This window comes from Ascaphus truei, unplaced genomic scaffold (genome assembly GCF_040206685.1).
Source record: "Ascaphus truei isolate aAscTru1 unplaced genomic scaffold, aAscTru1.hap1 HAP1_SCAFFOLD_120, whole genome shotgun sequence".
NCBI classification, from domain to species: Eukaryota; Metazoa; Chordata; class Amphibia; order Anura; family Ascaphidae; genus Ascaphus; species Ascaphus truei.
The window spans coordinates 553,951-568,279 of NW_027454070.1; positions in this window are offsets into that span (position 1 = coordinate 553,951).

Here is a 14,329-nt window from a genome sequence, read left to right on the forward strand (position 1 = left end):
AGGAGAGAATTCATCAAGTTTAATAAGCAAAAACACTGTATAGGTCGAATTTCAGCATTTTTGTGTGACCGGGAAAACCACAGTCACAAGCCGAGATGCAGTTCCATAGAAACTTGCCATTTTACCGCTGAACCTAAAAATGGGTAGAAAGTACTTTTTCTCCCTTCCTGTTAATGCCACAGACTTCGCCTTTACAGGGCACACGTTTTCTATCTTCCCCGCTTCAGCCCATGAAATATTGAGCTTCAAATGTGTTGTTAACATTGTGTAAAAAAGTTGCTCACAGCTGTTCTAGGAACACATTGTGAAATCGCGTATATCTTTGCTTCTACACATAGCAATGTATTGTGCTTTGCTTTACACACTATTCTACAGTCAAGAGGAGAGAATTCATCAAGTTTAATAAGCAAAAACACTGTATAAGTCGAATTTCAGCATTTTTGTGTGACCGGGAAAACCACAGTCACAAGCCGAGATGCAGTTCCATAGAAACTTGCCATTTTACCGCTGAACCTAAAAATGGGTAGAAAGTACTTTTTCTCCCTTCCTGTTAATGCCACAGACTTCGCCTTTACAGGGCACACGTTTTCTATCTTCCCCGCTTCAGCCCATGAAATATTGAGCTTCAAATATGTTGTTAACGTGGTGTAAAATAGTTGCTCACAGCTGTTCTAGGAACACATTGTGAAATCGCGTATATCTTTGCTTCTACACATAGCAATGTATTGTGCTTTGCTTTACACACTATTCTACAGTCAAGAGATGAGAATTCATCAAGTTTAATAAGCAAAAACACTGTATAAGTCGAATTTCAGCATTTTTGTGTGACCGGGAAAACCACAGTCACAAGCCGAGATGCAGTTCCATAGAAACTTGCCATTTTACCGCTGAACCTAAAAATGGGTAGAAAGTACTTTTTCTCCCTTCCTGTTAATGCCACAGACTTCGCCTTTACAGGGCACACGTTTTCTATCTTCCCCGCTTCAGCCCATGAAATATTGAGCTTCAAATGTGTTGTTAACGTGGTGTAAAAAAGTTGCTCACAGCTGTTCTAGGAACACATTGTGAAATCGCGTATATCTTTGCTTCTACACATAGCAATGTATTGTGCTTTTCTTTACACACTATTCTACAGTCAAGAGATGAGAATTCATCAAGTTTAATAAGCAAAAACACTGTATAAGTCGAATTTCAGCATTTTTGTGTGACCGGGAAAACCACAGTCACAAGACGAGATGCAGTTCCATAGAAACTTGCCATTTTACCGCTGAACCTAAAAATGGGTAGAAAGTACTTTTTCTCCCTTCCTGTTAATGCCACAGACTTCGCCTTTACAGGGCACACGTTTTCTATCTTCCCCGCTTCAGCCCATGAAATATTGAGCTTCAAATGTGTTGTTAACGTGGTGTAAAAAAGTTGCTCACAGCTGTTCTAGGAACACATTGTGAAATCGCGTATATCTTTGCTTCAACACATAGGAATGTATTGTGCTTTGCTTTACACACTATTCTACAGTCAAGAGGAGAGAATTCATCAAGTTTAATAAGCAAAAACACTGTATAAGTCGAATTTCAGCATTTTTGTGTGACCGGGAAAACCACAGACACAAGCCGAGATGCAGTTCCATAGAAACTTGCCATTTTACCGCTGAACCTAAAAATGGGTAGAAAGTACTTTTTCTCCCTTCCTGTTAATGCCACAGACTTCGCCTTTACAGGGCACACGTTTTCTATCTTCCCCGCTTCAGCCCATGAAATATTGAGCTTCAAATGTGTTGTTAACGTGGTGTAAAAAAGTTGCTCACAGCTGTTCTAGGAACACATTGTGAAATCGCATATATCTTTGCTTCTACAAATAGCAATGTATTGTGCTTTGCTTTACACACTATTCTACAGTCAAGAGAAGAGAATTCATCAAGTTTAATAAGCAAAAACACTGTATAAGTCGAATTTCAGCATTTTTGTGTGACCGGGAAAACCACAGTCACAAGCCGAGATGCAGTTCCATAGAAACTTGCCATTTTACCGCTGAACCTAAAAATGGGTAGAAAGTACTTTTTCTCCCTTCCTGTTAATGCCACAGACTTCGCCTTTACAGGGCACACGTTTTCTATCTTCCCCGCTTCAGCCCATGAAATATTGAGCTTCAAATGTGTTGTTAACGTGGTGTAAAAAAGTTGCTCACAGCTGTTCTAGGAACACATTGTGAAATCGCGTATATCTTTGCTTCTACACATAGCAATGTATTGTGCTTTGCTTTACACACTATTCTACAGTCAAGAGATGAGAATTCATCAAGTTTAATAAGCAAAAACACTGTATAAGTCGAATTTCAGCATTTTTGTGTGACCGGGAAAACCACAGTCACAAGACGAGATGCAGTTCCATAGAAACTTGCCATTTTACCGCTGAACCTAAAAATGGGTAGAAAGTACTTTTTCTCCCTTCCTGTTAATGCCACAGACTTCGCCTTTACAGGGCACACGTTTTCTATCTTCCCCGCTTCAGCCCATGAAATATTGAGCTTCAAATGTGTTGTTAACATTGTGTAAAAAAGTTGCTCACAGCTGTTCTAGGAACACATTGTGAAATCGCGTATATCTTTGCTTCTACACATAGCAATGTATTGTGCTTTGCTTTACACACTATTCTACAGTCAAGAGGAGAGAATTCATCAAGTTTAATAAGCAAAAACACTGTATAGGTCGAATTTCAGCATTTTTGTGTGACCGGGAAAACCACAGTCACAAGCCGAGATGCAGTTCCATAGAAACTTGCCATTTTACCGCTGAACCTAAAAATGGGTAGAAAGTACTTTTTCTCCCTTCCTGTTAATGCCACAGACTTCGCCTTTACAGGGCACACGTTTTCTATCTTCCCCGCTTCAGCCCATGAAATATTGAGCTTCAAATGTGTTGTTAACATTGTGTAAAAAAGTTGCTCACAGCTGTTCTAGGAACACATTGTGAAATCGCGTATATCTTTGCTTCTACACATAGCAATGTATTGTGCTTTGCTTTACACACTATTCTACAGTCAAGAGGAGAGAATTCATCAAGTTTAATAAGCAAAAACACTGTATAAGTCGAATTTCAGCATTTTTGTGTGACCGGGAAAACCACAGTCACAAGCCGAGATGCAGTTCCATAGAAACTTGCCATTTTACCGCTGAACCTAAAAATGGGTAGAAAGTACTTTTTCTCCCTTCCTGTTAATGTCACAGACTTCGCCTTTACAGGGCACACGTTTTCTATCTTACCCGCTTCAGCCCATGAAATATTGAGCTTCAAATGTGTTGTTAACGTGGTGTAAAAAAGTTGCTCACAACTGTTCTAGGAACACATTGTGAAATCGCATATATCTTTGCTTCTACAAATAGCAATGTATTGTGCTTTGCTTTACACACTATTCTACAGTCAAGAGATGAGAATTCATCAAGTTTAATAAGCAAAAACACTGTATAAGTCGAATTTCAGCATTTTTGTGTGACCGGGAAAACCACAGTCACAAGCCGAGATGCAGTTCCATAGAAACTTGCCATTTTACCGCTGAACCTAAAAATGGGTAGAAAGTACTTTTTCTCCCTTCCTGTTAATGCCACAGACTTCGCCTTTACAGGGCACACGTTTTCTATCTTCCCCGCTTCAGCCCATGAAATATTGAGCTTCAAATGTGTTGTTAACGTGGTGTAAAAAAGTTGCTCACAGCTGTTCTAGGAACACATTGTGAAATCGCGTATATCTTTGCTTCTACACATAGCAATGTATTGTGCTTTGCTTTACACACTATTCTACAGTCAAGAGATGAGAATTCATCAAGTTTAATAAGCAAAAACACTGTATAAATCGAATTTCAGCATTTTTGTGTGACCGGGAAAACCACAGTCACAAGACGAGATGCAGTTCCATAGAAACTTGCCATTTTACCGCTGAACCTAAAAATGGGTAGAAAGTACTTTTTCTCCCTTCCTGTTAATGCCACAGACTTCGCCTTTACAGGGCACACGTTTTCTATCTTCCCCGCTTCAGCCCATGAAATATTGAGCTTCAAATGTGTTGTTAACATTGTGTAAAAAAGTTGCTCACAGCTGTTCTAGGAACACATTGTGAAATCGCGTATATCTTTGCTTCAACACATAGGAATGTATTGTGCTTTGCTTTACACACTATTCTACAGTCAAGAGGAGAGAATTCATCAAGTTTAATAAGCAAAAACACTGTATAAGTCGAATTTCAGCATTTTTGTGTGACCGGGAAAACCACAGACACAAGACGAGATGCAGTTCCATAGAAACTTGCCATTTTACCGCTGAACCTAAAAATGGGTAGAAAGTACTTTTTCTCCCTTCCTGTTAATGCCACAGACTTCGCCTTTACAGGGCACACGTTTTCTATCTTCCCCGCTTCAGCCCATGAAATATTGAGCTTCAAATGTGTTGTTAACGTGGTGTAAAAAAGTTGCTCACAGCTGTTCTAGGAACACATTGTGAAATCGCATATATCTTTGCTTCTACAAATAGCAATGTATTGTGCTTTGCTTTACACACTATTCTACAGTCAAGAGAAGAGAATTCATCAAGTTTAATAAGCAAAAACACTGTATAAGTCGAATTTCAGCATTTTTGTGTGACCGGGAAAACCACAGTCACAAGCCGAGATGCAGTTCCATAGAAACTTGCCATTTTACCGCTGAACCTAAAAATGGGTAGAAAGTACTTTTTCTCCCTTCCTGTTAATGCCACAGACTTCGCCTTTACAGGGCACACGTTTTCTATCTTCCCCGCTTCAGCCCATGAAATATTGAGCTTCAAATGTGTTGTTAACGTGGTGTAAAAAAGTTGCTCACAGCTGTTCTAGGAACACATTGTGAAATCGCGTATATCTTTGCTTCTACACATAGCAATGTATTGTGCTTTGCTTTACACACTATTCTACAGTCAAGAGATGAGAATTCATCAAGTTTAATAAGCAAAAACACTGTATAAGTCGAATTTCAGCATTTTTGTGTGACCGGGAAAACCACAGTCACAAGACGAGATGCAGTTCCATAGAAACTTGCCATTTTACCGCTGAACCTAAAAATGGGTAGAAAGTACTTTTTCTCCCTTCCTGTTAATGCCACAGACTTCGCCTTTACAGGGCACACGTTTTCTATCTTCCCCGCTTCAGCCCATGAAATATTGAGCTTCAAATGTGTTGTTAACATTGTGTAAAAAAGTTGCTCACAGCTGTTCTAGGAACACATTGTGAAATCGCGTATATCTTTGCTTCTACACATAGCAATGTATTGTGCTTTGCTTTACACACTATTCTACAGTCAAGAGGAGAGAATTCATCAAGTTTAATAAGCAAAAACACTGTATAGGTCGAATTTCAGCATTTTTGTGTGACCGGGAAAACCACAGTCACAAGCCGAGATGCAGTTCCATAGAAACTTGCCATTTTACCGCTGAACCTAAAAATGGGTAGAAAGTACTTTTTCTCCCTTCCTGTTAATGCCACAGACTTCGCCTTTACAGGGCACACGTTTTCTATCTTCCCCGCTTCAGCCCATGAAATATTGAGCTTCAAATGTGTTGTTAACATTGTGTAAAAAAGTTGCTCACAGCTGTTCTAGGAACACATTGTGAAATCGCGTATATCTTTGCTTCTACACATAGCAATGTATTGTGCTTTGCTTTACACACTATTCTACAGTCAAGAGGAGAGAATTCATCAAGTTTAATAAGCAAAAACACTGTATAAGTCGAATTTCAGCATTTTTGTGTGACCGGGAAAACCACAGTCACAAGCCGAGATGCAGTTCCATAGAAACTTGCCATTTTACCGCTGAACCTAAAAATGGGTAGAAAGTACTTTTTCTCCCTTCCTGTTAATGTCACAGACTTCGCCTTTACAGGGCACACGTTTTCTATCTTACCCGCTTCAGCCCATGAAATATTGAGCTTCAAATGTGTTGTTAACGTGGTGTAAAAAAGTTGCTCACAACTGTTCTAGGAACACATTGTGAAATCGCATATATCTTTGCTTCTACAAATAGCAATGTATTGTGCTTTGCTTTACACACTATTCTACAGTCAAGAGATGAGAATTCATCAAGTTTAATAAGCAAAAACACTGTATAAGTCGAATTTCAGCATTTTTGTGTGACCGGGAAAACCACAGTCACAAGACGAGATGCAGTTCCATAGAAACTTGCCATTTTACCGCTGAACCTAAAAATGGGTAGAAAGTACTTTTTCTCCCTTCCTGTTAATGCCACAGACTTCGCCTTTACAGGGCACACGTTTTCTATCTTCCCCGCTTCAGCCCATGAAATATTGAGCTTCAAATGTGTTTGTTAACATTGTGTAAAAAAGTTGCTCACAGCTGTTCTAGGAACACATTGTGAAATCGCGTATATCTTTGCTTCTACACATAGCAATGTATTGTGCTTTGCTTTACACACTATTCTACAGTCAAGAGGAGAGAATTCATCAAGTTTAATAAGCAAAAACACTGTATAGGTCGAATTTCAGCATTTTTGTGTGACCGAAAAAACCACAGTCACAAGCCGAGATGCAGTTCCATAGAAACTTGCCATTTTACCGCTGAACCTAAAAATGGGTAGAAAGTACTTTTTCTCCCTTCCTGTTAATGCCACAGACTTCGCCTTTACAGGGCACACGTTTTCTATCTTCCCCGCTTCAGCCCATGAAATATTGAGCTTCAAATGTGTTGTTAACATTGTGTAAAAAAGTTGCTCACAGCTGTTCTAGGAACACATTGTGAAATCGCGTATATCTTTGCTTCTACACATAGCAATGTATTGTGCTTTGCTTTACACACTATTCTACAGTCAAGAGGAGAGAATTCATCAAGTTTAATAAGCAAAAACACTGTATAAGTCGAATTTCAGCATTTTTGTGTGACCGGGAAAACCACAGTCACAAGCCGAGATGCAGTTCCATAGAAACTTGCCATTTTACCGCTGAACCTAAAAATGGGTAGAAAGTACTTTTTCTCCCTTCCTGTTAATGCCACAGACTTCGCCTTTACAGGGCACACGTTTTCTATCTTCCCCGCTTCAGCCCATGAAATATTGAGCTTCAAATATGTTGTTAACATTGTGTAAAAAAGTTGCTCACCGCTGTTCTAGGAACACATTGTGAAATCGCGTATATCTTTGCTTCTACACATAGCAATGTATTGTGCTTTGCTTTACACACTATTCTACAGTCAAGAGGAGAGAATTCATCAAGTTTAATAAGCAAAAACACTGTATAAGTCGAATTTCAGCATTTTTGTGTGACCGGGAAAACCACAGTCACAAGCCGAGATGCAGTTCCATAGAAACTTGCCATTTTACCGCTGAACCTAAAAATGGGTAGAAAGTACTTTTTCTCCCTTCCTGTTAATGCCACAGACTTCGCCTTTACAGGGCACACGTTTTCTATCTTCCCCGCTTCAGCCCATGAAATATTGAGCTTCAAATGTGTTGTTAACGTGGTGTAAAAAAGTTGCTCACAGCTGTTCTAGGAACACATTGTGAAATCGCGTATATCTTTGCTTCTACACATAGCAATGTATTGTGCTTTGCTTTACACACTATTCTACAGTCAAGAGATGAGAATTCATCAAGTTTAATAAGCAAAAACACTGTATAAGTCGAATTTCAGCATTTTTGTGTGACCGGGAAAACCACAGTCACAAGACGAGATGCAGTTCCATAGAAACTTGCCATTTTACCGCTGAACCTAAAAATGGGTAGAAAGTACTTTTTCTCCCTTCCTGTTAATGCCACAGACTTCGCCTTTACAGGGCACACGTTTTCTATCTTCCCCGCTTCAGCCCATGAAATATTGAGCTTCAAATGTGTTGTTAACGTGGTGTAAAAAAGTTGCTCACAGCTGTTCTAGGAACACATTGTGAAATCGCGTATATCTTTGCTTCTACACATAGCAATGTATTGTGCTTTGCTTTACACACTATTCAACAGTCAAGAGGAGAGAATTCATCAAGTTTAATAAGCAAAAACACTGTATAAGTCGAATTTCAGCATTTTTGTGTGACCGGGAAAACCACAGTCACAAGACGAGATGCAGTTCCATAGAAACTTGCCATTTTACCGCTGAACCTAAAAATGGGTAGAAAGTACTTTTTCTCCCTTCCTGTTAATGCCACAGACTTCGCCTTTACAGGGCACACGTTTTCTATCTTGCCCGCTTCAGCCCATGAAATATTGAGCTTCAAATGTGTTGTTAACATTGTGTAAAAAAGTTGCTCACAGCTGTTCTAGGAACACATTGTGAAATCGCGTATATCTTTGCTTCTACACATAGCAATGTATTGTGCTTTGCTTTACACACTATTCTACAGTCAAGAGGAGAGAATTCATCAAGTTTAATAAGCAAAAACACTGTAAGTCGAATTTCAGCATTTTTGTGTGACAGGGAAAACCACAGTCACAAGCCGAGATGCAGTTCCATAGAAACTTGCCATTTTACCGCTGAACCTAAAAATGGGTAGAAAGTACTTTTTCTCCCTTCCTGTTAATGCCACAGACTTCGCCTTTACAGGGCACACGTTTTCTATCTTCCCCGCTTCAGCCCATGAAATATTGAGCTTCAAATGTGTTGTTAACGCTGTGTAAAAAAGTTGCTCACAGCTGTTCTAGGAACACATTGTGAAATCGCGTATATCTTTGCTTCTACACATAGCAATGTATTGTGCTTTGCTTTACACACTATTCTACAGTCAAGAGGAGAGAATTCATCAAGTTTAATAAGCAAAAACACTGTATAGGTCGAATTTCAGCATTTTTGTGTGACCGGGAAAACCACAGTCACAAGCCGAGATGCAGTTCCATATAAACTTGCCATTTTACCGCTGAACCTAAAAATGGGTAGAAAGTACTTTTTCTCCCTTCCTGTTAATGCCACAGACTTCGCCTTTACAGGGCACACGTTTTCTATCTTCCCCGCTTCAGCCCATGAAATATTGAGCTTCAAATGTGTTGTTAACATTGTGTAAAAAAGTTGCTCACAGCTGTTCTAGGAACACATTGTGAAATCGCGTATATCTTTGCTTCTACACATAGCAATGTATTGTGCTTTGCTTTACACACTATTCTACAGTCAAGAGGAGAGAATTCATCAAGTTTAATAAGCAAAAACACTGTATAAGTCGAATTTCAGCATTTTTGTGTGACCGGGAAAACCACAGTCACAAGCCGAGATGCAGTTCCATAGAAACTTGCCATTTTACCGCTGAACCTAAAAATGGGTAGAAAGTACTTTTTCTCCCTTCCTGTTAATGTCACAGACTTCGCCTTTACAGGGCACACGTTTTCTATCTTACCCGCTTCAGCCCATGAAATATTGAGCTTCAAATGTGTTGTTAACGTGGTGTAAAAAAGTTGCTCACAACTGTTCTAGGAACACATTGTGAAATCGCATATATCTTTGCTTCTACAAATAGCAATGTATTGTGCTTTGCTTTACACACTATTCTACAGTCAAGAGATGAGAATTCATCAAGTTTAATAAGCAAAAACACTGTATAAGTCGAATTTCAGCATTTTTGTGTGACCGGGAAAACCACAGTCACAAGCCGAGATGCAGTTCCATAGAAACTTGCCATTTTACCGCTGAACCTAAAAATGGGTAGAAAGTACTTTTTCTCCCTTCCTGTTAATGCCACAGACTTCTCCTTTACAGGGCACACGTTTTCTATCTTCCCCGCTTCAGCCCATGAAATATTGAGCTTCAAATGTGTTGTTAACGTGGTGTAAAAAAGTTGCTCACAGCTGTTCTAGGAACACATTGTGAAATCGCGTATATCTTTGCTTCTACACATAGCAATGTATTGTGCTTTGCTTTACACACTATTCTACAGTCAAGAGATGAGAATTCATCAAGTTTAATAAGCAAAAACACTGTATAAGTCGAATTTCAGCATTTTTGTGTGACCGGGAAAACCACAGTCACAAGACGAGATGCAGTTCCATAGAAACTTGCCATTTTACCGCTGAACCTAAAAATGGGTAGAAAGTACTTTTTCTCCCTTCCTGTTAATGCCACAGACTTCGCCTTTACAGGGCACACGTTTTCTATCTTCCCCGCTTCAGCCCATGAAATATTGAGCTTCAAATGTGTTTGTTAACATTGTGTAAAAAAGTTGCTCACAGCTGTTCTAGGAACACATTGTGAAATCGCGTATATCTTTGCTTCTACACATAGCAATGTATTGTGCTTTGCTTTACACACTATTCTACAGTCAAGAGGAGAGAATTCATCAAGTTTAATAAGCAAAAACACTGTATAGGTCGAATTTCAGCATTTTTGTGTGACCGAAAAAACCACAGTCACAAGCCGAGATGCAGTTCCATAGAAACTTGCCATTTTACCGCTGAACCTAAAAATGGGTAGAAAGTACTTTTTCTCCCTTCCTGTTAATGCCACAGACTTCGCCTTTACAGGGCACACGTTTTCTATCTTCCCCGCTTCAGCCCATGAAATATTGAGCTTCAAATGTGTTGTTAACATTGTGTAAAAAAGTTGCTCACAGCTGTTCTAGGAACACATTGTGAAATCGCGTATATCTTTGCTTCTACACATAGCAATGTATTGTGCTTTGCTTTACACACTATTCTACAGTCAAGAGGAGAGAATTCATCAAGTTTAATAAGCAAAAACACTGTATAAGTCGAATTTCAGCATTTTTGTGTGACCGGGAAAACCACAGTCACAAGCCGAGATGCAGTTCCATAGAAACTTGCCATTTTACCGCTGAACCTAAAAATGGGTAGAAAGTACTTTTTCTCCCTTCCTGTTAATGCCACAGACTTCGCCTTTACAGGGCACACGTTTTCTATCTTCCCCGCTTCAGCCCATGAAATATTGAGCTTCAAATATGTTGTTAACATTGTGTAAAAAAGTTGCTCACCGCTGTTCTAGGAACACATTGTGAAATCGCGTATATCTTTGCTTCTACACATAGCAATGTATTGTGCTTTGCTTTACACACTATTCTACAGTCAAGAGGAGAGAATTCATCAAGTTTAATAAGCAAAAACACTGTATAAGTCGAATTTCAGCATTTTTGTGTGACCGGGAAAACCACAGTCACAAGCCGAGATGCAGTTCCATAGAAACTTGCCATTTTACCGCTGAACCTAAAAATGGGTAGAAAGTACTTTTTCTCCCTTCCTGTTAATGCCACAGACTTCGCCTTTACAGGGCACACGTTTTCTATCTTCCCCGCTTCAGCCCATGAAATATTGAGCTTCAAATGTGTTGTTAACGTGGTGTAAAAAAGTTGCTCACAGCTGTTCTAGGAACACATTGTGAAATCGCGTATATCTTTGCTTCTACACATAGCAATGTATTGTGCTTTGCTTTACACACTATTCTACAGTCAAGAGATGAGAATTCATCAAGTTTAATAAGCAAAAACACTGTATAAGTCGAATTTCAGCATTTTTGTGTGACCGGGAAAACCACAGTCACAAGACGAGATGCAGTTCCATAGAAACTTGCCATTTTACCGCTGAACCTAAAAATGGGTAGAAAGTACTTTTTCTCCCTTCCTGTTAATGCCACAGACTTCGCCTTTACAGGGCACACGTTTTCTATCTTCCCCGCTTCAGCCCATGAAATATTGAGCTTCAAATGTGTTGTTAACGTGGTGTAAAAAAGTTGCTCACAGCTGTTCTAGGAACACATTGTGAAATCGCGTATATCTTTGCTTCTACACATAGCAATGTATTGTGCTTTGCTTTACACACTATTCTACAGTCAAGAGGAGAGAATTCATCAAGTTTAATAAGCAAAAACACTGTATAAGTCGAATTTCAGCATTTTTGTGTGACCGGGAAAACCACAGTCACAAGCCGAGATGCAGTTCCATAGAAACTTGCCATTTTACCGCTGAACCTAAAAATGGGTAGAAAGTACTTTTTCTCCCTTCCTGTTAATGCCACAGACTTCGCCTTTACAGGGCACACGTTTTCTATCTTCCCCGCTTCAGCCCATGAAATATTGAGCTTCAAATATGTTGTTAACATTGTGTAAAAAAGTTGCTCACCGCTGTTCTAGGAACACATTGTGAAATCGCGTATATCTTTGCTTCTACACATAGCAATGTATTGTGCTTTGCTTTACACACTATTCTACAGTCAAGAGGAGAGAATTCATCAAGTTTAATAAGCAAAAACACTGTATAAGTCGAATTTCAGCATTTTTGTGTGACCGGGAAAACCACAGTCACAAGCCGAGATGCAGTTCCATAGAAACTTGCCATTTTACCGCTGAACCTAAAAATGGGTAGAAAGTACTTTTTCTCCCTTCCTGTTAATGCCACAGACTTCGCCTTTACAGGGCACACGTTTTCTATCTTCCCCGCTTCAGCCCATGAAATATTGAGCTTCAAATGTGTTGTTAACGTGGTGTAAAAAAGTTGCTCACAGCTGTTCTAGGAACACATTGTGAAATCGCGTATATCTTTGCTTCTACACATAGCAATGTATTGTGCTTTGCTTTACACACTATTCTACAGTCAAGAGATGAGAATTCATCAAGTTTAATAAGCAAAAACACTGTATAAGTCGAATTTCAGCATTTTTGTGTGACCGGGAAAACCACAGTCACAAGACGAGATGCAGTTCCATAGAAACTTGCCATTTTACCGCTGAACCTAAAAATGGGTAGAAAGTACTTTTTCTCCCTTCCTGTTAATGCCACAGACTTCGCCTTTACAGGGCACACGTTTTCTATCTTCCCCGCTTCAGCCCATGAAATATTGAGCTTCAAATGTGTTGTTAACGTGGTGTAAAAAAGTTGCTCACAGCTGTTCTAGGAACACATTGTGAAATCGCGTATATCTTTGCTTCTACACATAGCAATGTATTGTGCTTTGCTTTACACACTATTCAACAGTCAAGAGGAGAGAATTCATCAAGTTTAATAAGCAAAAACACTGTATAAGTCGAATTTCAGCATTTTTGTGTGACCGGGAAAACCACAGTCACAAGACGAGATGCAGTTCCATAGAAACTTGCCATTTTACCGCTGAACCTAAAAATGGGTAGAAAGTACTTTTTCTCCCTTCCTGTTAATGCCACAGACTTCGCCTTTACAGGGCACACGTTTTCTATCTTGCCCGCTTCAGCCCATGAAATATTGAGCTTCAAATGTGTTGTTAACATTGTGTAAAAAAGTTGCTCACAGCTGTTCTAGGAACACATTGTGAAATCGCGTATATCTTTGCTTCTACACATAGCAATGTATTGTGCTTTGCTTTACACACTATTCTACAGTCAAGAGGAGAGAATTCATCAAGTTTAATAAGCAAAAACACTGTAAGTCGAATTTCAGCATTTTTGTGTGACAGGGAAAACCACAGTCACAAGCCGAGATGCAGTTCCATAGAAACTTGCCATTTTACCGCTGAACCTAAAAATGGGTAGAAAGTACTTTTTCTCCCTTCCTGTTAATGCCACAGACTTCGCCTTTACAGGGCACACGTTTTCTATCTTTCCCGCTTCAGCCCATGAAATATTGAGCTTCAAATGTGTTGTTAACGCTGTGTAAAAAAGTTGCTCACAGCTGTTCTAGGAACACATTGTGAAATCGCGTATATCTTTGCTTCTACACATAGCAATGTATTGTGCTTTGCTTTACACACTATTCTACAGTCAAGAGGAGAGAATTCATCAAGTTTAATAAGCAAAAACACTGTATAGGTCGAATTTCAGCATTTTTGTGTGACCGGGAAAACCACAGTCACAAGCCGAGATGCAGTTCCATATAAACTTGCCATTTTACCGCTGAACCTAAAAATGGGTAGAAAGTACTTTTTCTCCCTTCCTGTTAATGCCACAGACTTCGCCTTTACAGGGCACACGTTTTCTATCTTCCCCGCTTCAGCCCATGAAATATTGAGCTTCAAATGTGTTGTTAACATTGTGTAAAAAAGTTGCTCACAGCTGTTCTAGGAACACATTGTGAAATCGCGTATATCTTTGCTTCTACACATAGCAATGTATTGTGCTTTGCTTTACACACTATTCTACAGTCAAGAGGAGAGAATTCATCAAGTTTAATAAGCAAAAACACTGTATAAGTCGAATTTCAGCATTTTTGTGTGACCGGGAAAACCACAGTCACAAGCCGAGATGCAGTTCCATAGAAACTTGCCATTTTACCGCTGAACCTAAAAATGGGTAGAAAGTACATTTTCTCCCTTCCTGTTAATGCCACAGACTTCGCCTTTACAGGGCACACGTTTTCTATCTTCCCCGCTTCAGCCCATGAAATATTGAGCTTCAAATGTGTTGTTAACATTGTGTAA